We start from the raw sequence: 26,963 nt of genomic DNA on the forward strand, positions 1-26,963 counted from the left end.
CTCAAGGGCATATGGAACTACGCATACTGCTGGATTTCCTCACATAAGAATCGCGTGCCCTCGATGTGGTCTTAACTGTTTTCAGCTCTAGTCATAAATGACTTTGATTCTTCCATTTACAAAGATAGTCTGGAAGTTATTTTTTTTAAGGCCTTAACTAACTTGGTTTTTCTCTCCTTGGGTATAAAACACTTTACGACTAATGGGGGAGTTGTTCGGGTATTAGTATCTTATCTTTCAGTGTTGGTATTTTCTGTGGATTAGTAAAATTTATATAAAGAAAAAATTCCTTCAGTTATTAAAAGCTCTTTGAACTTTCATTCATGGGTGGCATCTAGTCCATGTTTATTTGCAGTATCAACAATAGCTTTTTCTGTTTCAGCCCCGAGGACCTTTGCTTAAAGGCGTTTAGAGAATCGGTACTGACTCTGTGATGAGTGCATTGTGTATTTCTCTTGGGTTTGTTACCCCTTTCTGGGTACCTGTATATTAGAGCTCGATCCCCTTGAACTTCTTTCTGAATCCAGATTGTTCCCTACATGTTCATAGAGTCCTAAGGGGTAGATTCATCTTCCAGATATTTCCAAAGTTCTTATCAGAAGGGCTGCATGATCAGCCATTTTCCAAAAGTCCTGTGACTCTTGGAGACTTGTAGAAGTCTTTTTTAGAGAGGCTGAAGGAGTGTATGTCGTTCTCCCAGAAAAGAGGAGAGAACTGAGTAGCCACTTGGAAGACACTTGCTTGGCAAAAGGGGAAAAGTGCTGACAGCATCACAGTATTTACTATGGTTCCGTTTCACCAGTTGAAGAATTGGGACACTTTTTTGTCATTTGCTTCTAATAAATAACACTGTCCTGGAGTTCAGGGCCAGCACGGAGTGAATCTTTGACTTGTTCTTTTACATGTCAAAAGGCTAAAGGAAAAAACCAAAAGAAGGATGCAAAATGGATGTCTGACACAAGGAACTTCACGAAATGTTTCAAGTGCCTTTTTGTTTTATTTATGGAGTGTTAATTAGTGAAAATATTTTTCCTTTGATCTTTTGCTTATTTATTACTCCTAAATTGCAGTTTAGAATTGAGTGGAGTAGTGGAAATTTACTTGTTCTGGGCATTTTCAGATCACCCGGTAATGCTGAGTTGTGTTAGGGTATTTGTTAGTGGTGGGATATAAACTGAAACGCTGGGTCATGCTTATTATTCATGGTCCAGGAGCAGAAGTTTCCTAACCAGTGACATTTAATAGTAATAAGCTCTTTCCTAAGAGTCACCTGGTGGCATATAAAAATCCAGATCTATGGATCCTGAACCTAGAAATTGTTAGTTCGAAAGGTGGAGGATAGAGTTTGGGAAGCCTGCCTTCTTAGAAAGTCCTCCCCAGGCAAATCTGAAAACATCATTTGAACCGTTTCTAAGTATAAAAGAATTGACACAGGTTGTAATTCCTAGGGAACAATAGGAGAACAAGAATATTCTTAAGCCCTGAGGCTAACAGTTCCAGGGGAAACTTAGTGTAAATTAATGTGACATATATAACATTCATTTCTTACTTTATAAGTTGGAGTGAAACACTCTCTTCTGATTTGCTGTTCAAGGGAGATTTGCGTTTAAAACGAATTGAAAATCTGTGGGATCCAGAGAGCAAATATATTTATTCAATTTGGACCAAGGCCAGAACACCAATAGATGTTAACATCAAAACTCCTGTGAAAAATGACAGTCGTTACACACAGTTATATTATTGAGAATGGAATCTAAGTATCGTCTGTCAACAAGTGCCCTGGAACTGGCGTGTGAAGTATTTACCATAGACTCTCCTTTACTGGTGATACCTAGCAACATTTCCTTCGCTGAGATAGTTTTACCATTTCCATTATAAAGCCCATATTTTAAGGGTTGTAACTGGATGGTGGTTTTTAATTCCTCTTTGAAACTTGGCAGTTTGACTTGGGGGGAAAAAACACATACAAATTATTTGAAAGAGGTTTATTTATTTTTATGGTGAAAAGTAGCTCTTGTCAAAGCTTTTTCGTGTGCTTTGCTTTTCAAACGAAGGTTTACAGGCCATTAGTCCATAATGTGAATTAACCCCATTTGGTATTTTTCCCTTTCCTTTAAAACGGTAAGGGACTGTTATTCACTTTGGTGACGTATTTGCTGCATATTCACTGTAACTACATAACATTTTAAAAATCTTATTTCTGCGGGACTTTGGCATTATTACTTTAACTGCTCCAGAATGTACACAGATGGCATAATAGATGCAAAAGAAGTTTTAGAGGAACATAGTGGCAACACATGAAGTAAAAAATCCATTTCCATGATGGCAGCACATAATGGTCCCATTTGACTGCCTTATCCCATGGGGACTTCGGCCTGAGTAGGGCTAAGTGAACTGTTTGAGGGAGACATGAGTCAGTTCAAATCTCTGCCCAATTGTCTGAATTAAGTCTGCTTAAAAATAAAGGTGGAAGAAAGGGTTTCTCGCTTCTCAACTGAGCCTTTTTTTTTTTTAATTCGGCAACAACAAAAACAGTTCATATATATTCCCTGTTATTTGATGCATGCCATCCGAGATGTCAGAGGAACAAAGATGACCCATGCCCCCTGCCCTGGAGAAGCCTAAGAGTCCATTTAGGACAGAATTAAAGAAAGAGATCCACTAACTGCCTTTTTTTTTTTTAAGGTGACTTTATATTATTTAGAGCGGTTGTAGGTTCACAGCAAAATTGAACAGAATGTACAGAGATTTCTTGTGTACCTTCTGCCCCGCCCGCGCGCAGCCTCCCCCATGATCCTCATCCCCCACCAGAGTGTGACATTTGTTACAATTGAAGAACCCACAGCGACACCTCATTATCACCCTCAGTCCACAGTTTACCTTAGGATTCACTCTTGATGTTAGACATCAGGCGAGTTTGGACAAATGTATGATGACATGTATCCACCACTACAGAGTCATGTGGATAAGCTTCACTGCCCTAAAAATCCTCTGTGCCCTTACCTATCGCTCCCCCGCCCCACTAACCCTGGCAACCACTGATCTTTTTCCTGTCTGCACAGTACTGCCTTTGCCAAAATGTCATGTCATTGGAATCATTCAGTATGTAACCTTTTCAGATTGGCTACTTTCACTTGGTCAGATGCATTCTGTTTCCTCTTTTTGTGCCTTGCTAGCTCCTTTCTTTGTAGCTCTAAGTGATATTCCATTGTCTGGATGTACCACAGTTCCTTTATCCATTCGCCTACTGAGGGACATCTTGGTTGCTTCCAAGTGTTAGCAGCTCTGAATAAAGCTACTGTAAACATCCATGCTCAGGTTTTTGTGTAGACATAAGTTTTCAACTCCTTTGGGTAAATAGCACAGAATGTAATTGCTGGGTCATGTGATGTTTATTTTATTTTATTTTATTTCATGTTTTTTAAAAAACTGACAAACTGACTCCCAAAGTGGTTCCGTGTTATTTTCCAACCAACAGTGAACAAGTGCTCCCCTTGCTCCACATCCTCCCCAGCATTTGGTGTTGTCACAGTTCCAGACTTTGGCCATTCTAATAGGTGTATAGTGGTATCTCAGTGTTGTAACTTGCATTTCCCTGGTGGCATGTGACATGAATCATCTTTTCATATGCTTATTTGCCATCTGTATATCTTCTCTGGTGAGGTGTCTGGCCCATTTTTTTAAGCTGGTTGTTTGTTTTCTTATTTAAGAGTTCTTTGTATATTTTGGATAACGGTCTTTTATCAAGTGTGTCTTTGGCACATATTTTACCCCAGTCTGTGGCTTGTCATTCTTTTGAACACAAATTGCATTTTCATCCTAGTGTTTGATCTTTCCTTATGCCTAAAAACCAAAAAAACCAAAACCCCCTTTTTTCTGTTCCTGTTCTTTCTTATTATGTGCTTATCTCCTCTTACTCTGTGTCAGCTGTTTGTGGTAGGATGGTGAATTAGTTTGCTACTCCCACCACAGCAGTACCACAGACGGGTGGCTTAAACAGCAGAATGTATTTCCTGACTCTTCTGGAGGCCAGCAGTCGGAGATCAAGGTGTCAGAAGAGTTGTTGCTTCTTTTTTTCTCTCTCTCTCACTCTCTCTTTAGCCGCACCTGCTGCATGTGGAAGTTTCTGGGCCAGAGATCAAACCTGTGCCGCTGTAGTGACAGCGGCAGATCCTTAACCTGCTGTGCCCCACGGGAACTCCGAAGGGTTGTTTCTTCTGCGCCCTCTCTCTTTGGCTTGTAGGTGGCCATTTTCTCCCGGTCTTCACATGGCCTTCCCTCTGCGCCTGTGTCCGTTTTAGCTTAATTACCCCTTTAAAGGCTCTATCTCCAAATACAGTCACATACTGAGGTATTGGAGGTTAGGACTTCAGCCCCCCTTCACTATGAATTTGTTCAGCCCAGAACAGATGGTCTTCTTGGTGAATTTTTCCATTAACCCTTTTGAACATGTTGCAGTTGTCTCTGCCAGAGTAGGAACACCCGGATTTAGGACTCCATGTTGAAGAAAGGAATTCTAGCTACAGCCGTCAGTGTTAGCAGAAGAATGCTGCTTTAACTGTGGACTTTTGAAAAGCCTCTGTGAGGAAGCCCAGTTTCTCAGGAGTGTCCTTTCAGGCCTAGAGGACCATGCTTCAGGTCACCCCGTTTCTTGCAAAGGGTCATGGGCGGCCTGAGGGCACTGCCTGCTGGGCTGCCCGTGTCAGGGAGTCTGTGCTCCTCACTCCTCTCAGCCTGGTGAGAGCTCCAGCTTTGTTCTCACCTGCTTACATTGCCAGTTTTTTCTTAAACTTTTCCATTGCTTGTTACCGCTGCTCTTTTTTCTCTTATGCCTGATGGTAATGTCTGTCGACAGCTGTTGTTTCCATTAGTGTCACCAGGAGTGGGCTGACCGCATGTAAGTTACTTTAGAGTTTCCCATCACCCTTTCAGAGGTCTCACACAGGTCCTCACAACAGCCCTATGAGGTAGTACTGGCTCGTGCCCCGTTATATTGATGAAGAAAGTGAATGTGATAGAAGCTTGCTTCCTTTGGGTGCCCATAGCACCCTGTAAGCTCCCTTCTCATAGGATTTGTCCTGAATGTTACGACTTTCTCTTCCATTGAGTTCATTGAGGCAAAGGGCTGTACCTTGTTGACCTTTGCTTTGCTCATGGGAGCCAGCTCACTAAAATATTTGTGGAATGAATTCTTAGTGCAAAATTAGATCACACAAGCCCTTTTAAAAACCGTGGAGGAGCGTGAGTCCTAGCAGGCAGTTCTGCCCATGAACGGAGGGCAGTGTGCGGTAAAGTTCTACAACCTCCTGCGTTGCTTGCATGACTCAGGTGCGCGATAAATTAAGTCATTAAAGTTCTTTGACATTTTCAGATGTAACGTCTGTCACTTCAACTCTTTGAGAGTGATACTGAAGACAAGTGACATTGTAGCTCTCATTTTGCTGATGCCAAATTTGAATTGTATCAAAAGAATGTCAAGTCACTTACTAGTGAGCACACCCGGGTGACTGCCCCTCTCCCACACTGCCACAGGGTCCGTCAGCCAAATACTTACACTCGTGAAGTGGAAATGATTGTATTAACTTCATGGAAAATGGGGACCCAAAAGAGAGACAGCAGCTAGTACTGAAAAGCTCAGGGAGTCTAAAACAGTGCCTTGGGTTTTTTGGGTTCGTTTTGCCTTGTTTTTGTTTTTGATTTTGTTTTTGCCAGAAAATAAGAGTCGTATGGGGAAAAGTGTATGCTTTAGGGAATATGGGAATTTGAAGATTTCTTTCTTTCTTTTTTCTCTTTTGGCCGCCCTGTGGCATATGGCGTTCCCAGGCCAGGGATCAGATCCGAGCCACAGTTGCAGCCTAAGCCGCAGCTGCGGCAGCTCTGGACCCTTAACCCACGTGCTGGGCCAGGGATCAAACCTGTGTCCCAGTGCTCCCAAGAGGCTGATCCCATTGCACCACAGTGGGAACTCAGAAATTGGAAGATTTCTGAGGATCCTAAGATAGGTCCCTTTCGATTGTTAAGGCTTTCTCTTGTATTTCCTGAACTGCTAAGTCGAAAGCAAGAGAGAGATAGCATCGCTAGAAGTACTAAAATAAAAGTAGCTGAGAGCTGCTGGAGGCCTCTCTGAGCCAGTAGACATTCTTAGAATTAACTTTGTGAAAGCCTCACAATGCATTAAAAAAGAAGGCTACGTCAGAAAACCCGTCTGGTCCATTTCTTAGATCACTTTTTTGTTTTGTTTTGTTTGTCTTTTTAGGCCCGCACCAGTGGCATGTGAAAGTTTCCAGGCTAGGGATCAAATCGGAGCTACAACTGCCAGACTACGCCACAGCCAGGGCAATGCCAGATCTGATCCATGTCTGTGACCTACGCCATAGCTCACGGCAACGCCAGATCCTTAACCCACTAAAGTGAGGCAAGGGATCGAACCTGCATCCTCATGGATGCTAGTTGGGTTCATTACTGCTGGCCACAATGGGAACTCCTCTTATATCACTTTTTAAAACTCGGGGGTTATTCCACTGAATTTTAGAAATAAACCCTTTCTCTGTTTTTAATGACTAATAAAGAGTAGAGCACACACAGAACAATTCATACCTACCAAATATAAAAAGTAGAAATTCACTTAAGCACTGATTCTGTCTGTTATAATTGTGAAAAACAATTTTCGTTAGCGAAACAGATTGAAATGGGCAGCTTAAAGTCCATTTTCCTTTTGTTTCATTTTCTTTCAAATAAAAAATGATTTGAGGTTTGGGAATTTTTTTTGTTGTTTTTTTTTTAAAACTGCTCCTTTGATTACTGCAAGTGAATTTTTATCATAGGAAACTCAAACGTGGCAGTTCAGAACACTTTATGATTGGGAGGTGATTGTAGAAACACAGAAAATGTTTCTGATAGAAAACAAGGGCTCACATGAATCCTCAGCTTTGGGAGAGTGAGTGTTACTACTGTTAGATATTACATAGTTTCAATCTTTAATGACTTAGAGAAATACTAACAATATAAGGTTAAAGTTCAAAACTGAGTAACCATTATAATTCTAGTTTGTAGTTTATATGCAAGGTGGAAAAATTAGTCAGAAACATTAGAATTGTTTACAGCCGTTATCTATGAGTGGATTATAGATCATTTTTATTTTCTCCTTCATATGATCTGAGCATGCTCTGCTTTTATAACAAGAAACTAACTATAAGAACTGAAATTTACCAGAAAAAAAATGTTTTCTTCAACTTGGAAAATGATTCCAGTAATTTAGCAGTTGAGAGAGAAAGTAACATACCAGTGAACCAAGGTCAGGTTTTTTTCTTCATGCACTTTTTTCCAGGTCAAACCTAAGGCCTTGTTACTCAAAGGGTTATACTGGCAGCACAGACATCACCTGGGAACTTGTTAGAAATGCAAAATATCAGGCCCTCCCCGCGTACTACATCAGCATCTGCATTTTAACCAGATTCCCAGGTGATCCTAGGCATTTTAAAGTTTGAGAAGCACTGATTCCAGCTACTCTCCCTTCTTAATAACTAAAGCCTAGGCCCATTCTATTCATGCACTGATTGGGGCTGTGCTTTTGGCAAAACTTTAAAATGACAAATGGGTGGAATAGAGAAGGCCTACCCAGGTTTGAGGTAGAAACGGCATGACAGCCTGATCTTTTGAAATATATTCTGCAATTAAGCTTAAAAATGTAGGAGCCTGAGAAGAGCTAGGAGAAGGGGGGGAAGCAAGAAAGCATGAGTTCTTCCACTTTGTTTCTTCTTAACTAGAAGGAACAAGGGAGAAGTAAATTAGGATTTTCAAAATAGCTTTCAGCTTCTCCAGATGAGTGGCTTATAAAAGAGAAAATAGGAATGTAGCTCTATACCCACTTCATACAAGGGCCACTCTGTATATGCCCAGAGTAGGGTCTGACCCAGGCACCACATTCTGGGCCTCATTACAACATTGATTTAGCATATTTGTAAAGATTTCAGAGCACTGAACTTGATTTTTTTTTTTTGAAATGAATACCAGATCCTTTTTAATTTTGCTACTACAAAGTTCACTTTGGAATTTTCTTTTCCTGCTGTTGCTGACTTTTCTGTTCTCTTTTTATGCTTAGTACAAGAATGACAAAGTTGCTGTTTTCTATGGCAGCCCAGAGCCCCTTCGTACTGCTTTGCTTTTTCCCTCTCAATACTGCCAGTTTTGTTTTTGTTTAGTTGTTTAACTAAAGATGACTTTACAGTGTGACAGAAGAGAAACTACATTTTCCAGGAAATTGTCACAAGAGTTGCTTTCCCATAAGTGGAGGTATCTTGTCTGCATATTTTCTGTCATCGTCTTTAGGATGGTGAAAGTTGTGTATGAAAGTTGCCATGTAGTTGGGTGACAAACTTGTGGTTCTAATAACGTGTCTTTTCTTTAAGCCCATTTCTGTGAGTACGCACTCAAGTTTTGCACTTTTATGTAGAAATGGACTTAAAAGCGTGCTGTGATAACAGATGTGTTACGAGTTTTATAAAATCCTTTCCTAGTACATCTTTTCAATGGACAGCTTCCTTGTCCCTTTTGTATTGACAAGTACAACAGCACAGACAAGGGCATTATCTAGGCGATGATGCTGTGGTTGATGGTCTTCATTTGCAAAACATATTGTCATTTTCTCAGTGTTGAGAGCCGGCAGGGTGGGGGGGGGGAACCTGATAAGATTTTTTCATATACTTAAAAATATATTCGTCTGTCACCAATGAGGGAAGAAATACTAAACAATTTTCAAGCAGTTAGACCATAATGTGAGCTAATCACTTTATTTTGAAGAAAAGTATTTTTAAACAGTTGAGCTAGTGAATTTACTTTTAAAATGTATTGTGCTTACACAGTAGATGGTTTTATTTCCATGATGTTTTTTACTACATAATTATACATCTTAATTACGTAATTACTATCATAATTATTATGTAATTGCATGTACTTCCACTAATTACAAAATCAGGAAGTGTAATTATCTAGTAAAAACTTTATGAAATTTCATGCACTAAAAATTACTTAAAAGGCTATTCCAGTGGTCTACTGGAAGGCTTTCCATGATTAGTCTTAATCCTAACTTTAGTTTCAAGCTTGAACACAAAGGCCAGGACAAGAAGAACAGTTACAAACAGACCAGCACACTGAGTATTGCAATATAGGTTAAGATGGCCTTTGTTCCTTATGGGTTAAAGCCAGGGAGTATTTGAATTTCTTTGTGTTTATGGCATTGTGGTGAGAATATTTTTTCTTTGAGGTAGCATCACGAAAAAAGTCAATGAAAAGGGCAGTTCTGAGGAAAGAATTGTTTAATAGACTTGACAAGGCAATTTAGGTTACAGGACAGCCAGGCCTTCTCTAACTCTGAAATACGAATGGCTTGTTTATTTAGCTATCTCAGTCTTTAAAATAATAATAATATCATTATTATTTAAAGTTCGTTTTGAAGAGGGCTTTTTTCCCCCAGTTTGTGTTTATGTTTACTAAGATAGGAGCAAACATATCAAAAGCACATAATCCTTTTCTGCTATTACTTGATGCCAAAAGGAGCTTTTGAGACATAAACATACACGCACAAACATGTAACATCAGACCCTAAATAAAGACAGAAGGTTTAATTCAATAAAGCTATGATGCCTTCACCATTCAAAGCGACATACAAATTGCACAGTGAAACAATAGTCATGACAGCAAATTAGATATGACATCTAAATTACACTACAAAGAGAAATCCCAGAACCATTTTTGGTCTGTAGGAGTCTATTTTAGCCCAGGTTTAAAACCCGATCTAGAGGCTGCTCTATTGTCTAAGTAGGGTAATGTTGTAGAAGACTAATTGGAGGTTGGTTGAATTAATTGCAGATTAATTAGGAGGAAAAGGCTTATAATACTCATGGCAGAGAAGAGAATAGATTCTTTAAGTATCAAGATAGAATGTACTCTGAGTTTCAGGAATATTAAATTATCAATATATGTGTAACATCTAATAATCTGCTCTAACATGACCTAAATAAAGCGCTTGGAGTTACAGTTACACTAAATTTTCTTCTCCTCAAAATTAATGCTTTTTGCTAGAAATGTATTGAATCAGCCACTTAAGATGTATAACAGTTACTTCTTTTCAAAATGCAACTTTAAACATTAAAAGGTCTCTAGTCTTAGAAGCATATGACATTCCTTTTTTTTTTTGTTCTTAAATCTTCCTAAAGAAGCACCCTTGGTGGTTTTATCAGTTATTGACCTTGTGACTTTTTTAGTACCATTTAAAATTTGTAACAAATGTGACTCTTAAAAAAAAAAAGTAAGTGAAAGATGTGACAACGCCAGCCGCATTTGCTTCAAGGAAATTAGAGAATTTAGAGTCACCCAGAATTGTCTCATGCTCGCAGAGATATTTGGGGTTTAAACAGGTTTAGTCTGACTCTGGTATTTTTCTCTAGTAGTTAGGGATTATTTTTGAGTTGCATATTCTTTTCCTCTTGAGAATCTTGGCTCATTTACTTAACCCAGAATATAATGTCTCCGTCATTTCTTATTTTCCTTAACTCTGTTTATGATAGCATTTCTCCTCGAAAGTGTTTATGCCCCTTTGCATGCTTATGCGAGACAACACTTGCCTCTCATCTATCTTCCTAATCTTTTGTTTGATGTATTTATTTATTTATTTATTTATTTTTACTAATTGTATATGCCACACCAGAAGAGCCTTTAATGGTTAAAAGTTAAGTGTTTTTGCTTAGTCCTTGCCTTTCTGCTCACTGTGCAGATTTGATTTTTAACCTGACTTAATGTTTAAACTGACTGGGGTTTTTTGTTTGGTTTTGATTTGCTTTGCTTTCTTGCTTTTCATAGAAATTGGCATATGTTTTCGTTATCCTCCGTAATTCTTTTAAGTTTTTCAGAGTTACTTAAGGACATCAGCCATAACTCTTGAAGTTGAATTGTGTCCTTGTGATATCTACATTTACTCAGTAGCCCCAGGCCCAGATTTGCTGTTGATTTGCATGTGATTAGTCAGTGCCTGTTGATTACTTTATGTTGCCCTATCATGTTGATAGAATAAATGCTAAATCTCATACACAAAGAAAGCTCCCCCCATCAATTTGACTCATTCTTAGAGTAGTTCTTTTTAGAGTTGCCACGAATTTATTCAGACACATCAGCATTCTCTTACCTTGTGGCCAGTGAGACAATAACTAGGCGGAATTAGTAGTCTGTTACTGAGTTCAATTGAATTAACATTGATTGCGCTCTCCCCATGTAAAGGCCCTGGGAAACCTGTTGGCCTTAGCACCATCCCTTAGAGCTTAAGGCTTAAATCAGCTGTGCTGACGAAAAGATAGGTTTGCAGGCTAATGTTAGACACTGGTGTACTTTTCTTGTTTTAAGAAATTATTGTAAAATTTAACTCACAAGTAAGATTACAAAACCAGGTCCGTGTGTAAGTCTAGTTTTCACTGTTTCCTTGCTTCTTACTCCGCCCCCAAATCATTCGTTGAGTGTTTGTTGAGTCTCTGCCTTGTGTGATGGGTAAAGGGCCTAGGGATAAGCAAGACCTGGGTCCTGCTTTAGAGGTAATAATACTGCTTGTCATTTTCTTATTCATGCACCCACCCTCTAAGCACCTCCTTTTTATAGGACTTTGTATTTCATGGAGAACATTCATGTCCATTATCTCTTACGTTTCCCATTAAATAAAATGGCTGATAAAATACCATCAGATAAAATTTTTCAGATGACAAAACAACCTGAAGAAGAGGAAATGACCCTGAGGTAGCCTAGCCTTCTTTCCACTGTGTCCAGCTGCTCTGTTCTCGATTGAGTAGGGAAAGCTCAACCTGAAGGCCGATAACCCTAACACAAGATGGTGTGAAGTGCAGTGGGATCTCTGCACGAAGCTCCGGGAAGGATTCCAGGTGGAAGTGACACCTGAATTGGGCCTCGAAGAGTGGGCGAGGAGTTGCCGTTGTGGCTCAGCAGGTTACGAACCCGACTGGTATCCATTAGGATGTGGGTTCAATCCCTGGCCCTGCTCATTGGGTTACGGATCCAGCATTGCTGTGAGCTGTGGTGTAGGTGTAGGTCGCAAACATAGCTTGGCTCCTGCGTGGCTGTGGCTGTGGTGTAGGCTGGCAGCGGCAGCTCCAAATCGACCCCCACCCTGGGAACCTCCATCTGCCACCAGTGCAGCCATTAAAAAAAAAGAGGGTGAGATTGTAATAGGCATGGACACTGGCATGCAGTTTGAGACTAAGTTTTGGCTTTCTTTCCTACTATTCTTTAAGTGCTCTATTACTGATCAAGCTTTTGTAAATCAAAGAACCTCGTTTGACAAACACATGATGATTTTTAAAACCTATCTGAACTGAAAGTTTACTGGAAAAGCACTTAATGAGAGGCTAGTCTATGTGAAGCTTTCAACCCAAGACTGGAAGCTGGAAGGCTGTTCGCTCTTCACTCCCCCCTGTAACCAGTGGTGCCGCTTTGAAAGAAGTTGACTCTATCCTCCAAGATACATCTGTCAGAAGTGTATCAAAGTGTTTTCCTATCTTAAATAATTTAACTCAGATATAATAATGTAAGTATTTTGACATGAAAATGTTACATACTGTGATATATCCACTTATCTTAAAACAGACATCTTTAACTTTAAAAGAAGAAAGAAGTATGGTAAGACAAAACAAAACAGAAATAGGAATTAAAAGAGATGAATGGCAGACTGAATTGGTTTTATTTAGAAGATAAAAATAAAATCCTTTTAGCATTATGACCAGAGAACGTAAAAATGTTTTACTTGAAGCATGGTTAATTTTTTTTTTTTTTTTTTTTTTTTTTACTATTATCGTGATGAAAGTTTAGACATACATAGGACCTGTTTATGGAGTAAATGTTTGCTGCTAAAATAATTCCTATATATGTTTTCCTGGTATATTATATATTGTCTTCCCCCCCCCAAAAAAAAAGATGCTGAAAAGTCAGTGAAATCCAAGATAAAAGAGTGTCTGAATTGAGCCTGTCTTCAGGAAATTATCCACCAGAGCACACATTGGTCTCTCTTAGTAAAGCCTTTATCACTTTTAACAAATGTGCCACAGTAAATTTATTAGTATGCTACAAAGAAATTTTCAAAATAATTAAGACTAAACTACACTTGTCAAAATAAATGAATGAAATACAATTTTGAATCATCTTTCTTCACTTACTGCTCATTTGCATAATTCAGTAACTTACACAGGAGTCTTTCAGTTATTGGTGTGAATTAGCAAGGTTCTGCTGTTCCTTGTTGTACGGGCGGGAATTATGCTACCATGTAATTAGCTATTCCAGACATGGACTAACGGGAAATACCAAAGGGCACAGCAAAATCTAAAGAGACAAGGCAGGGAATCTAAAGACAAGAGACAATCAAAGACACCCAACAAACTCAAGCTGGTAGACCACAGGGAATTTTGAATGAAGCCTCTTAATTTATTTTGAGAATAAGAAATCAGTAGTATGAGAGAAATCTCAACAAGATTAGCTGACTAAGCCTACTTAAAAAAAATATCTCTATAGTGCATGGTGCGCCAGGTTAACCACTCCTGTTTGTTAGTCTGTATACAGCTCAACAAATAGCCGGCAAAGCCTTTCATGGGTATATAGTGGCTTTCCATTGAGGTTTTCACTCTTTGAAGGAGGTCGTTTATACCAATGAGATCTGTAGATGCAAATTGCTTTCCCTATATGTGAGGGGTCATTCCTTTCACAGCAGACTTGCTCATCTCTTTTATAGAGGTTTTGTTATTTTTCTACTGCTCCCAAAGGAATGATGGGAATCATGCTCCCCCCTACCCCCCATCTAACTTAGCATCCAAATCTTTTCCTTCCAGCTCTGTGAAACTTTTGTGTGCTGATCTTTGGGAACAAAACAAGCTGTTGGCAACAGCCCTTAGCCCTGAATCAGGCAACTTTTTTCCTTCTTTCAACCTGAAATATCATCCTTAGATTTGCCTCTCTTTCTCTCCTAATTCTAAGAAAATATCTTGCTCGTTGCAGCAGGGCATCCCTGTAACATGCTAGGGCATGTGGGAAATTCTTGGAAGCAGTGTCCTGAAAAAAATGTCATTTTTAGTTTGGCTCCCAGATGATGTAAGCTCGTTGGAACTAGGGGAGCAGAAAAGAGAAGGAATCTGCTGTTTAAGGGTTAGCTATGGAAACCTAACTTCTGACCCCATGACTGAAGTGGAAGGAAAGATAATATTTGGTTTTTGCCTAAGCTTTTAAAGAATCATACAAACAATCATAGGTTTTAGCCTGTAGTGTTCAGGAGTCTTAGGAAGAAGGGTTTGGGGCGCACTGTGGGAGCGCTCTGTAAATATTTGTTGTTTGTTCCTTCCTTCCTGGGCTAGCATTTTTTGCGCACGAGGGATGATGATGACCTGGGCTCCTGAAAGGCAGTATAGGGTTGTGATTAAAAGCCTGCACTCTGGAACCAGAATAGCCAGTTCAAGTTTTGCTTTCCAGTTCTTGCTAGACAAGTAACTTTGGCATACGTGAGGTACCCCGTGCACCTCCGCTGTAGAGCTGGAATGAGAATAGTGCCTGCCTCGTAGGGTCCAAGTTAAATGGGATAATACAAAAATATGGTGATACGTAAAATGACTAAAGTAGTGCAAGGCACCTAGTAAATATGCAGTAAATGGCAGCTGGTTTTATTGTTTCAGAGAACACTTTATCCAAATCATTTTATTTTATCCGAATTGATTTCTATGGCCTCTCATTGACCGTGTTTTTGTGTGTGTGTTTATATTTGTATCCCCAGCATCTAGCACAACACCAGACATGTTTTAAATGATCCATTCTTAATTGGTGGATGGTTACCATATGAAAAAGGCATGATTCCTACCCTCAAGGAGCTTAAAATCAATCGTGATAAACTCTCTTAGTTTTCTTATTTATTGAAATAGCATTCACATCAGAAGAATATTAGAAAAGATGACTTTAATTCTCTCTGCCAGTACTAATAGAAGGGCCTGAAACACAAATATCCACAAACCATTTCTGTTTTGTTTATTTATGTCTCTTTGATGTGTGTTCCATTGATATTAAGCATTCAGTAATAACTATTGCCTGTTTTCTAGAGAGGGTAAAAAATAGCTGTGTTTGTGTGCAGAAATTTGGCCAAAGCAAATTCCCTAATCATGTACCTTTTAGCGCATTACTTCTCAACAACTAAGGCGCATCTTTTCCACTTCTTAATTTTTATTTATTTATTTATTTATTTATTTATTTATTTGGCTGCCCCACGGTATATGCAGTTCCTGGGGTCAGGGATCAAATCCGAGCTGCAGTTGTGACCTAAACTGCAGCTGTGACAATGTCAGATCCTTAACCCACTGTGCTGGGCTGGGGATCAAAACCTGCCAATCCCGTTGCACCACAGTGGGAACTCTTATGCTTTTTAAAATGACAAGTACTCAAGGGAAAAGATGTTCAACATTACTAATCATTAGAGAATTGCAAATCAGAATGAGAATGAGGTACCACCTCACACCAGTCAGAATGGCCATCATTAAAAAGTCTACATGGAGTTTCTGCTGTGGCACAACAGTATTGGCAGTGTCTCTGTAGCACTGGGACACAGATTCGGTCTTCAGCTCAGCACAGTGGGTTAAGGACTGGGCGTTTCCCTCAGCCATAAAAAGGAATGAAGTAATGCCATTTACAGCAACATGGATAACCTAGAGGTTATCCTACTACTAAGTGAAATAAGTCAGAAAGAGAAAGACAAATACCACATGATATCACTTACATGTGGGATCTAAAATACAACACAAATGAATATATCTACGAAACCCGAAACAGACTCACAGACACAGAGAACAGACTGGTGGCCACCAAGAGAAAGGGAGTGGGGGAGGGAAGGATTGGGGAGTTTGGGATTAGCAGGTGGAAACTATTATGTCTAGGATAGATAAACAAGGTCCTACTGTATAACAAAGGGAGGTGCATTCAGTATGTTGTGATAAACCATAATGGAAAAGAATGTGAAAAAGAATTTATGTATGACTGGATTGCTTTGCTATATGGCAGATATTGGCACAACATTGTAAATCAGCAATACTTCAATAAAATTAATTTTTTTTTTGTCTTTTTAGGGCCGCACCCTCAGCATATGGAGGTTCCCATGCTTAGGGGTTGAGTCACAGCTGCAGCCACCAGCCTACACCACAACCACAGAAACACTGGATCCTTTAACCCACTGAGTGAGGACAGGGATCGAAGCTGCTTGTGGATGCTAGTCAGATTCCTTTCCATTGAACCTCAACGGGAGCTCCCTTTTTTTTTTTTTAATTAATTTTTTTAAAAAAGACAGGTGCCCAGATGGTACCACCAGATATCTGATTAAGTAGGTTGGGGTGGGGCCTCGGCGTCTGTGTACTTTGAAAAGCTCCACTGTGACTCTGATATACACCTACAGTATTGAGAATCTCAGAGTTAGTGAAACTCTTCAAACTTTAATATTGCTTCTTGTCAAATATGCATTAAGTTTGACTTTGATATAGAAAAGGAGATTGGGTAGCATCTAGATAACAATTTAAATAGACAGTAGAAAGGAAATGAAGTCAAACACATGAATTATTTCCTAGATAAAAGACTCACTTATAGTGCTCTATGAGCTAATATGCATTTGAAAATAAAGGGGGAGAAATGGGCTAAAGAAAAGCCCAAAGAAGCTGTTTTTTGGTAATGAGCAAAGAGAAGATGAAATAAATGCATTTCAACAAAATTGGTGATAAAAGCACATTTTTTTTTTCAACATTAACTTGCATCATGTAAGGAGGCAAGGGCCATCTTGGAGAGCAGAGAATCCTCAAAGAGACCGGATGGGTGACTGGCAGTATTGAGGTGGAAACTCCCAACCTTGGCGTTTAGGGGCCTCCACAGTTGAGATTGAAAGGAACTTTCCCACCTCCTGTCATCATCTCCTTCCCTCTGGACCCAGCTGGCTGGGTCCTGGTAGATCAGCTGTTTACTCCCTCTCACCCACAGGGTCTGGGATGGGATGGTAGCCCTAGAGGCATTGGAGGGCCATGTCCTGTAGCACGGTCATAGCTGGGCTTACCTTGAGTCTCCAGTGGGGAGAAATAGTGTGGCGGGGCCCCATTTCCAGCGTTGGGGTCTTGGAGCTGGCAAAGAATCTCCAGTCAGCCTTATTTCAGGCTGTCGAGTTTCAGATCACTCACTTGTGCCTAAAAGGAATGAGACAGCACATCGATGGCACCTGCCGTTTCCACTCCTCCCTGGTCCTTGTGCAGGCGGGCCTTGACTCCACGGTGCCACCTCCCCCAGCTCATGGCTTCCCCTTCCTGCATCCCCCTTCTCGGGGCCGTCTCTCCCTGTTGGTTTTCTTGTCATCCTTTGAGGCCTCCCAGCCGGAAGGCATCTCTTTCTTCCCCAAACTCCTGCACTTCTTAAGCGCTGACCCTCGTGCATTATAACTCTTTGAGGACAGGGACTGTTTGATACGTTATTGTATAGCAACTTGCTCATGATAGGAACCTGATAAAGAGTATGTGAAATTGGGAGTTCCCGTCGTGGCACAGTGGTTAACGAATCCGACTAGGAACCATGAGGTTGCGGGTTCGGTCCCTGCCCTTGCTCAGTGGGTTGGCGATCCGGCGTTGCCGTGAGCTGTGGTGTAGGTTGCAGACGCGGCTCGGATCCCGCGTTGCTGTGGCTCTGGCGTAGGCCGGTGGCTACAGCTCCGATTCGACCCCTAGCCTGGGAACCTCCATATGCCGCGGGAGCGGCCCAAGAAATAGCAACAACAACAACAAAAGACAAAAGACAAAAAAAAAAAGAGTATGTGAAATTGGTTTCTCAACATGTGAGAGTGGAAGCAGAATACTTTGTTGTTTATAGAATAGTTGATGTTTATAGAATACTTTTCTGACTCCATCCTCTTTTCTCTGTTATTCATTTGCCATCGTACCCTCTTAACTGCACAGTAGAACTTTTTCTGCCCGTGTGTATCTGCACATTAGCAGCAGTTAGCCCCTACCCTCTCCTTACTCCACATGGACTTGATTTCCCACTGTAACCCACTTACTTCCTGATAATTCCTAATAGTGTTGGGCTGTGATTCCGTGCACCTCAGGAGATGGCATAAATTCCAGGCTAGAAATTTCTTTCGTCAGACCTTTAGGTTATGTAAATCAAACAGATATCCTATACTTTTAGTGGAAAGAATTAAAAAGTCTCAGAGTTGGAGTTACTGTTGTGGCTCAGCTGTTTAAGAACCCGACTAGTATCCATGAGGATGCAGGTTCGATCCCCGGCCTCGCTCAGTGGGTTAAAGATCCGGTGTGGCTATGGCTGTGGCGTAGGTCACAGATGTGGCTTAGATCCTGTGTTACTGTGGGTGAGGTATAGGCCAACAGCTGCAGTTCCAATTCAGACCCTAGCCTGGAAATTCCATATGCTGCAGGTGCGGCCCTAAAAAGAAAAAGAGTTGACTTCCCATGAAGACTCTTCTCTGCCCACCTGCCCCGGACCACTCCTTGCCCTCCAGAACCTGTACGCAGATCGTAGCAGCTGCCCATTTTGCTTGTGGGTATTTCTAGTGGTTCACAGCTCTGGTTCTTCAATGACCTTGCCATCTTTGAATTTCTCCCAACACTCAAAATGTGTTACTTGGTTTTACTGGTCTTTATGATATCTTGATATTCCTGGGGGCCATCTGTGGACAGCTTCCTGAAGGTGGGGAGGTGGGGGCAGCTGAGAGGCTTGTAGTGTACTCTGCTCTTGTCTCCCCAAGGGACCCTTGCTGGAGCGGCAGGCAGGCTGGCTGGTGGTGTGGGTTTGTAGACGCTGCTGTTATTAATAGGCTAGGGGAGGGGGTAGTAAGCCGCCATGAAATGTGGAGGTAACCTGTGTCTTGGGTGTAACATCCAAGACACACTCTAACAGAGTAATCATTGCACAATATAATTGCAGGAAACTGAACAAGTTAGAAAAATCTATTCCTGGTTTGCCGCTGACTCACTTTGTGGTTTGGGCAAACCATTATTACTCTTTGATTTAGTTGTCTTATTTGTTCAAAAAAGGAAAAATAACGTGTTTAAAAAGCACTTTGGGAGTTCCCGTCGTGGCGCAGTGGTTAACGAATCCGACTAGGAACCATGAGGTTGCGGGTTCGGTCCCTGCCCTTGCTCAGTGGGTTAACGATCCGGCGTTGCCGTGAGCTGTGGTGTAGGTTGCCGACGCGGCTCGGATCCCGCGTTGCTGTGGCTCTGGCGTAGGCCGGTGGCTACAGCTCCGATTGGACCCCTAGCCTGGGAACCTCCATATGCCACAGAAGCAGCCCAAAGAAATAGCAAAAAGACAAAAAAAAATAAAATAAAATAAAATAAAAAGCACTCTGAAATTCCTCAGGAAGGAGGTAAGTGCAAAGTACTATTGTTCTTTTTATTATTATTGTTGTTGTTATTATTATTATTATTATTAGTGTTCTGGTATGATTTAGTTTGATGCCATGTAGTCCACAGATGCTTTTGTGCTTCTCGTTGATGAATTACAAAATATTTCTATGTCACTCTGCTTCATCGCACTGATAACAGTTTAGTACATCTTTGTTTTAACCCCAAAGAGTATGTCCAAAATAGATCTCATTAATAAAACACAATTACCAAATTAAATATATCTATACTACTTTCTATTGTTTTTTTTAACCTCCTTAAAAACGTGGTTACCAACAACTACTAAGTAAGACCTTTAATTACTGCCAATCTTCTCTTGAAAGTAACAGTGCTTATCTTGAGTACTTTGAACTGTAAGTGGTATTCAGTACACAGTGGGGTTGTAATGCGATTATGAAGTGTACCAAGTTAGTGATAAATAAGCGTGATAAACCATATATTTGTATTAGAAACAATATTTGAATTATCAACTGAATAAAAAGGCTGCAACTGCTGGTTCCTTGGGGTGGGTATATGATAAAAATAAAATACAGTTAGGTACACTTGGAATAAAAAGTTGTGTATGCTTTCATTTACAGTAGAGAAACCTTTGCAATGTAATGGACTTTCAGAGTTCCCGTTGTGGCACAATGGAAACAAATCCAACTAGTATCCATGAGGATGCGGGTTTGATCCCTGGCCTTGCTCATTGGGTTGGGGACCTGGCATTACCATGAGCGTGGGGTGTAGGTCACAGATGTGGCTCAGATCTCTCGTTGCTGTGGCTATAGTGTAGGCCAGTAGCTGTAACTCCAGTTCGACCCCTAGCCTGATAACGTCCATATGCCATGGGTTTGGCCCTAAAAAGCCAAAAGAAAAAAGGAAAGAAAGAAATGGAGTTCCCGTCGTGGTGCAGTGGTTAATGAATCCGACTAGGAACCATGAAGTTGTGGGTTCGATCTCTGGCCTTGCTCAGTGCGTTAGGGATCCAGCGTTGCCATGAGCTGTGGTGTAGGTGGCAGATGTGGCTCGGATCCCGCATTGCTGTGGCTCTGGCGTAGGCCAGTGGCTACAGCTCCGATTGGACCCCTAGCCTGGGAACCTCCATATGCCGAGGGAGTGCCCCAAGAAATGGCAAAAAGACAAAGAAAGAAAGAAATGTAGTGGACTTTTGAGTGTACAGTATTTAAATTACCCGGAGATTTAAAAGATTTTTTTTTTTTTTTAAGGACCACACTCGTGGCATATGGAAGTTTCTAGGCTAGGGGTCGAATTGCAGCTATAGCTGCCGGCCTACACCACATCCACAGCAACTGGAGATCTAGCTGATTCTGCCACCTATACCACAGCTCACAACAGCGCCAGATCCTTAACCCACTGAGCAAGGCCAAGGATCGAACCCGAGTCCTCACGGATCCTAGTCAGGTTCGTTAACCACTGAGCCACAATGGGAACTCCCCAGATTTAAAAGATTTGCTTTGCTTTCTGGCAGTAAGCTTTCCAAATTAGGTTTTTGTTTTGTTTTGTTTTAATATCTCAACTCATTCATCAGTAGAGACCTATGACTTTTATGTAAAGCGTTATATTTCTTCCCCAGATTTCCAGTAATTTTCCAGTGGAATAGCAATGTAAAAAGAAAAATATTTTCTTTAATTACAGTAAAATATATACTTTTCTGTATCATTTTCTTCTTTTCTGGGCATTTGGGTCATTTATTATGTGAAAGCATTTGAAGTCCATGTGTGTTTTTTAAGTGTTATATTTTAGTAACCTAGAAATAACTGTAATACTGGGGCGTGGTAATCCATGTAAATAAATAACACTGAATTTCATTTCTGTTTCCCTGTGAGGTACAGTGAGGAGGAAGTTGTGTGCATTTGTTGGTAAGCGTATCCTAAGGCGTGGGACATGCCTGGAGAAGGAAATGTAGCTGGGAAACTAGAGGTCACAGAGCAGCCGCTGTGGGCCACCTAAATGTGACCTCTAAATGTTTGTAAATTTGCCTGAAGAATATTTACCATTTTCAATTAGTTGCTAATATTTTCTAAACCAGAGATTTTATACAAAAGGTCGCATCTCTAGCTTTCAAAAATCACTATCTAGGTACACTAGGTCCACATTCCTGAATGGCAGCAGTTGGCTAGAGCCGAGTAGCAGCTAAAGCGGTTAAGAGAGAACTTGAGTTCTCCAGTTTGCCCCCACCCCACTGCAGCCCCTTCCCTCATTTCTCTTACTCTTGTAGCTACTGTGGACATTTGTTTGCTAAAAAATACCTAGAAGCCAGTCTTTTTTTTTTTTTTTTTTTTTTTAAACAGGAAAAAAAAAAAAGGAAAGGGAAGGGGCAGTAAAACTTGGATTTAAACAGTAAAAACAATTCACATTAAAAATGGAAAAAGAGGAGTTCCCGTTGTGGCTCAGCAGTTAACAAACCTGACTCATACCCATGAGGCCTCAGGTTCAATCCCTGGCCTGCTCTGTGGGTTAGGGATCTGGCATTGCCGTGAGCTGTGGTATAGGTCACAGATGCGGCTCAGATCCTGCGTTGCTGTCTGTGGCTGTGGCATAGGCCAGCGGCTACAGCTCCAATTGGAACCCTAGCCTGGAAACCTCCTTATGCCTCCTAAAAAGCCCCCCCCCCCCAAAAGGCATAAAGATGAAAGTTACCTTCAGAAAGTGCAAATCACATAAAAATATACAACTTACTAGTAGCTCACCTTCTTATGGCACCCTGATCCTCACAGCACACCAGGGACTTAGGGTAACAATTACGTATTCTATCCACCAAGGAGAAAATCAGATATTGGTGAGGCTCATTAATTTGTCCAAATTCACAGGTGCTAAGTGGAGCAGCTGAGTAGAGCCAGCTTCACATGGTCGTCTGGAGTAGCATCAGCCAGTGGGGTTTTTTGCAGTGGCAGAAATGTTCTGTAGCTGTGCCATCCAATGTGGTAGCCTCTAGCTACCTGTGGCTATTGAAAATTTGAATATGGCTAGTGTGACTGAGGAATTACATTTTCAATTTTGATTAATTCAGGTTGAACTAGTCCCCTGTGATGAGTGACTGCCTTGTTAGGAAGTGCAGGGCTTTTTTCCTCCATCACATGGTCTCTGTATTGAGCAGTCCTACACTATTTAATAAAATTCATCAAAGGTTTTTCGAAAGTTTTCTCTAGCTACCCAGTGGCAGGTATCCATTCTACCAGGAGTTTAAGATAATGTTGAACATTTTCTGCATCTTCATAGATTGCCTGAATAAAGCCTTCATCATACACCATAGTGTTCTTTGTAACAAAGTTAGAGCTTCCACTGGTAAGTTCTTCTGTACCGAATCTCCCGAGATTCCTAACCCAGACAAAGAACACAATTGGAGGTATGTTTTGACATCAGAAATGTGTGTGTAGACCAAGACCATTCCCTTTCTTGGTCTTTTTTTCCAGAATTTTTTTTTTTCATTTTTTTGCCACTTTGTGGCATATGAAGTTCCTGGGGCAGGGATGCAGCAACAACGGATCCTTTACGCCACTATGCTGGGCCGAAAATCAAACCTCTGTCCTGGTGCTGGAGAAACGCTGCAGATCCCATTGTGCCAGAGCGGGAACTTCCCCTGGTCTTTTCTATGGTCCCAGATACTAGTGGCTTTTACTGAATTGTCAAAAACCTCTGCCAGTTAGCTGGTTTGGATTGGATCACAGTGAATTTTAGAATGGTGGCCATTGGCTAACCTCTCTGTCAATTAACATATATTGTTAAATCTAAAATGGCATTGGTTTAAGACATATCCTGATTTTGAACATGTTAAAACATGGGGGAGGGGATTCACCTTAGAACTGGTAAAATAGTTTATCAATGGGCATCATCTCTATTTGGTCACCCTGTAAGCAGGGACAGCATTGAGGAGCCAGTGTCAACTCCTTTTTCCCTGTGGTTAATTAAAATCTTCACTGGGGTTGTCCCCTCCCATACTACCTTATGTTTGTCCCAGCTAATTAATAGAAAGACTTTCTAGCTGTTAGTGGATTTAAGCTCTTGCTCAGTAACAATTTGATCACTATATTCACTTTCTTTAAAGACCTCCCTGCCCCCATAAATGCAGATGAAGATATTTTATTATCATAAATAGTACCAGAACAAGCTTAACCAATCACCTTCTAGCACAGGGGCAACTCTGCAGCACTCCTTTTTAGAATACCACATGCTGTAATTCAAATTATCACATTAGCTATCCAATCGCACCATTTGTTTTTAAATACTGGAGTGGTTACCTGAAATTTTTCCCCCTTCCATTTTCCCGCCCCACTTCACCAATGTATTGTCACTGCAGTGACAGGTTTATTTATGTGCCTTAATATCCTCACTTTCTGTTATTTTAAAAATATATTCCTGTGTCTCCATGACAGTATTCTTGAGCATCTTAAAATATTATTTATTATGGAATAGGTTCATGTTATTCATTTTCATGATGCTCTCTTGAATCTTGCGTTTATTCAGACTTTGAAATATTTCAACACCTCTAAACTCCTGCCTTAAAATTTTTGTACCAGTCTTACTCCGGAAAGGGAGCCTGCCTTCTGAAATCTTAACAGCTCTTAAAAGAAACTTGGGAGTTTGAATCTACAAAAACAGAAGCATTTCTTGCCCACAAAGGATTCTAACACCTAACAATTATCGTTTCAGACACTGCTATGAAAAGTTTTTAAAATACAAGCCATTCAGAGTTTACACTTGTACAAAAATTCATGCATTAGTGAATATCATTCAATATGTACTAACAAGGAATCCTGGGTGCTTGGTAAATGTATTAGTTTGAACCATCTAAAATTGCTAAAATTTTTGACCTGCCAAAAAAAGCATCCTTGGAGTTCCCGCTGTGGAACAGTGGGTTAAGGATCCAGCATTGCCACACCTGTGGCATAGGTCACGGCTGTGGGTTGAATTCGGTCCCTGGCCTGGGAACTTCCATATGCTGCTGGTGCCGCTGAAAAAGAAAAAAGATAAAAAGCAGCCTCACATGATCCATTCTAATATAGGTTGGGACCAGACCAGTTTTAAAACTGCTCTCTCTGCATTTGCTGTTTTCCCTTTTTATTTTTCTCAATTAGTACTCTTAATCTGACAACCTTCTCCTTGCTGCTACCCTTTTGTATTTCTCAGTTAATAACATTTTTTCTAGCTGTCTTCCCTTCTCAACTAATTCCCAAACCTAGCCTCAGAATTACTAGCACAAAGAGGGCTGGCTGCATAGTACGTCCATGATGCAATCAGTACTTACTGCTTCAAGTGTTTGACCCATTTTGAGATTTTCATTATCCTAAAAGGTTAGTGTCATTGAATACATTTACTGCCCAATAAGCCACCATAGTTCCTTCCTTCTCAAATGAAAAAAGAAGAAGGCAAAATGCTGTTTTTTTGTTCCGTGCTGATAGAGGCCATGCTGTGGGATGTCTTGGTTATGACATGATTTATCTCATGCATCTCTGGAGAATAAAGTTAATGAACATGTTCACTTTTTATTCAACAGAGTGTAAATTAATAAATTTCTCTAGCTTTTTAATATGTTATTGTTTTTGCATCTTTGTCTCAAAAAAGAAATGGAATGTATATTACATTTTCTGAGAGGTGATGGATACATCCAGCCATCCACTGGTTTGAAACTCTAGGAATTGTACCGTTTGAGTCTCTGTCCATTTGTATTTGCAGTTTCCTAGTTTCCAAGGGTATATAAGGGCTGTTTATATACTCAAACTCATCTGTATTTTTGTTCTTATTTATCGCTGGTCTTAAGAGGATTCGTCCATGGTAGTTGGTAATGCCAAGTAAATTTTTAAAAAATTATTTAAATCCCTTATTGAGCAGTTCAACTCTTTACATGTGGTAATGCTACTCTTTGCAATAATCTGCTAAATAGATACTCTTTCCCCCATCTTAAACATGTGAAACTGAGGCCAGCTTAAGTTAGTTTCCAGGACAGTAATCTGAATCTAGTATAGACCCATAACTGAAATGGCAGCCAACCAACTCCAGAGACTTTAACCCCAGCCCACCCTTTCTCTATGGCATCTTTCCTAGCGATTTGATAAGAAATCCATAAACATCTGTATCACCGCAGTGCTCTCATCATGTATATTACTGTCCTGTATTTTTATGAGTTCTTTTTTAATTTAACAAATATTTACTAATGTCCAGCCATAGCCAAGGTGTCTTTTCTCATGGCACACCCTACAGGAAAGAGACAAACACCACGATTTCAGACAATAACAACCCCTCCTGGGACAACAAAATCGAGGGGGGGGTTGATGGAAGTGGGTATGAAGGTCTTTGTAAGGAGGTGGCATTTGAGCTGAGCCCTGAATAACAAGAAGAAACCAGCCATAACAAAGTCTTCCAGCAGGATATTCTAGGCCAAGGGCAAGAGGAGAGAGCCTGAGGCTGGAGCATCTTGCTACCGCAAGGGGGCAGGTGCGGCTGGAGGACAGCCAGTGAGGGGGGAGGTAATAGGAAGTGAAGCTGGAGAGAGAGGCAGGGGCTAGATCTCAGGTCGGGTATGAATATTATCCTCAGCACAGTGGGGAGCTCTTCCAGGCTTTAAGTAGGGGAGTGGCGTGGGAGCCTTGAGGAAGCCCCCGTACACGCACACCAGGTGTCCAGTTCCTGGAAACACCCAATCCCAATGTTTTTCCTCTAGAAATGATGCATGCAGGCTGGAGGAAAATGCTGAAGCCTTGAAAATTGTGTATTAATTAGGCAGAGGCTAAAGAGCCATAATTCGTTTAACTCTCGGAGGTGACTGGGCTCACCAGCCCCATCCTATATCTGCAGGTGTTTGTTGCCAGCTCTGCTAAGAAGCTGCTGGGGACCTAAAGACCTAGAGTGTGACAGTGATGCACTTTGCAAATTGTGTTGCCCCACACTTTTAATAGGGATGGAAGTCAAGAATTGTGTTCATATGCAAATTCTTGCTAGACAGTAATAATCAGTGCTGGAGAACCTTCTGCACTGATTCCAAGTGCCCTGTTGTTTTCTGAGTGTCAGAAATAAGACCTTTGGGGTTTTGTTTTCTTTCGATACAGTTGAAATATGTTATTGACTTAGAAAAATTAAATACACCTTTTAATTAAATATTATATGTATCTTGTGAACTTCTCAGTGTGGGGGTGAAATTTTTGATGAGGAAAGAATTGTGTGTGGGATTGTTTTTAATTACTGTTTTTTAAAAAAAAATATATTGAGAACTTCTGGTGATAGCAGAAAATATTAATTCCTTTAGAAACCTGGCCGTGTTGCTAGATCCACATTTGCTTCTGTGTTTTTGTGAACAACTGATCAAATTAGATTCGTCATTCTTGGCTTGCGGTGATTTGAAATTGAAATGGAATATATTAAAGCAGCCAACCACACTGATTACATTGCAAGCCTCATTTAATTTCATACATTCACACATTACAGTGAAAGGCGGCTTTTTTTAATGCATGATTGTGACTGTACCTTGAGCAACTCCAAAGGTCATCTGTAATGGGCGCA

The 26,963-nt window shown here is 40.6% G+C and overlaps 1 protein-coding gene and 1 long non-coding RNA gene across 5 annotated transcripts in view; one reads left to right on the forward strand and one right to left on the reverse strand.

Moving 5' to 3' along the window:
• Nucleotides 1-26,963, forward strand: part of POLA1 (DNA polymerase alpha 1, catalytic subunit) — a 303,907-nt gene that overhangs the window by 236,964 nt on the left and 39,980 nt on the right. The gene's annotated exons all lie outside the window — the stretch shown is intronic.
• On the reverse strand, nucleotides 15,647-19,411 carry LOC146394513 (uncharacterized). Its single transcript, XR_014835836.1, has 2 exons — nucleotides 17,778-19,411; nucleotides 15,647-16,151 (listed from the first exon to the last, which is right to left on the reverse strand). It is a non-coding gene; the product is annotated as an uncharacterized LOC146394513 (long non-coding RNA).

The sequence above is a fragment of the Sus scrofa genome, chromosome X (genome assembly GCF_054392235.1).
Source record: "Sus scrofa isolate SSC_HxYL_T2T_F1_AM1 chromosome X, Sscrofa_HxYL_maternal_Yorkshire_Landrace_v2.0, whole genome shotgun sequence".
NCBI lineage: Eukaryota > Metazoa > Chordata > Mammalia > Artiodactyla > Suidae > Sus > Sus scrofa.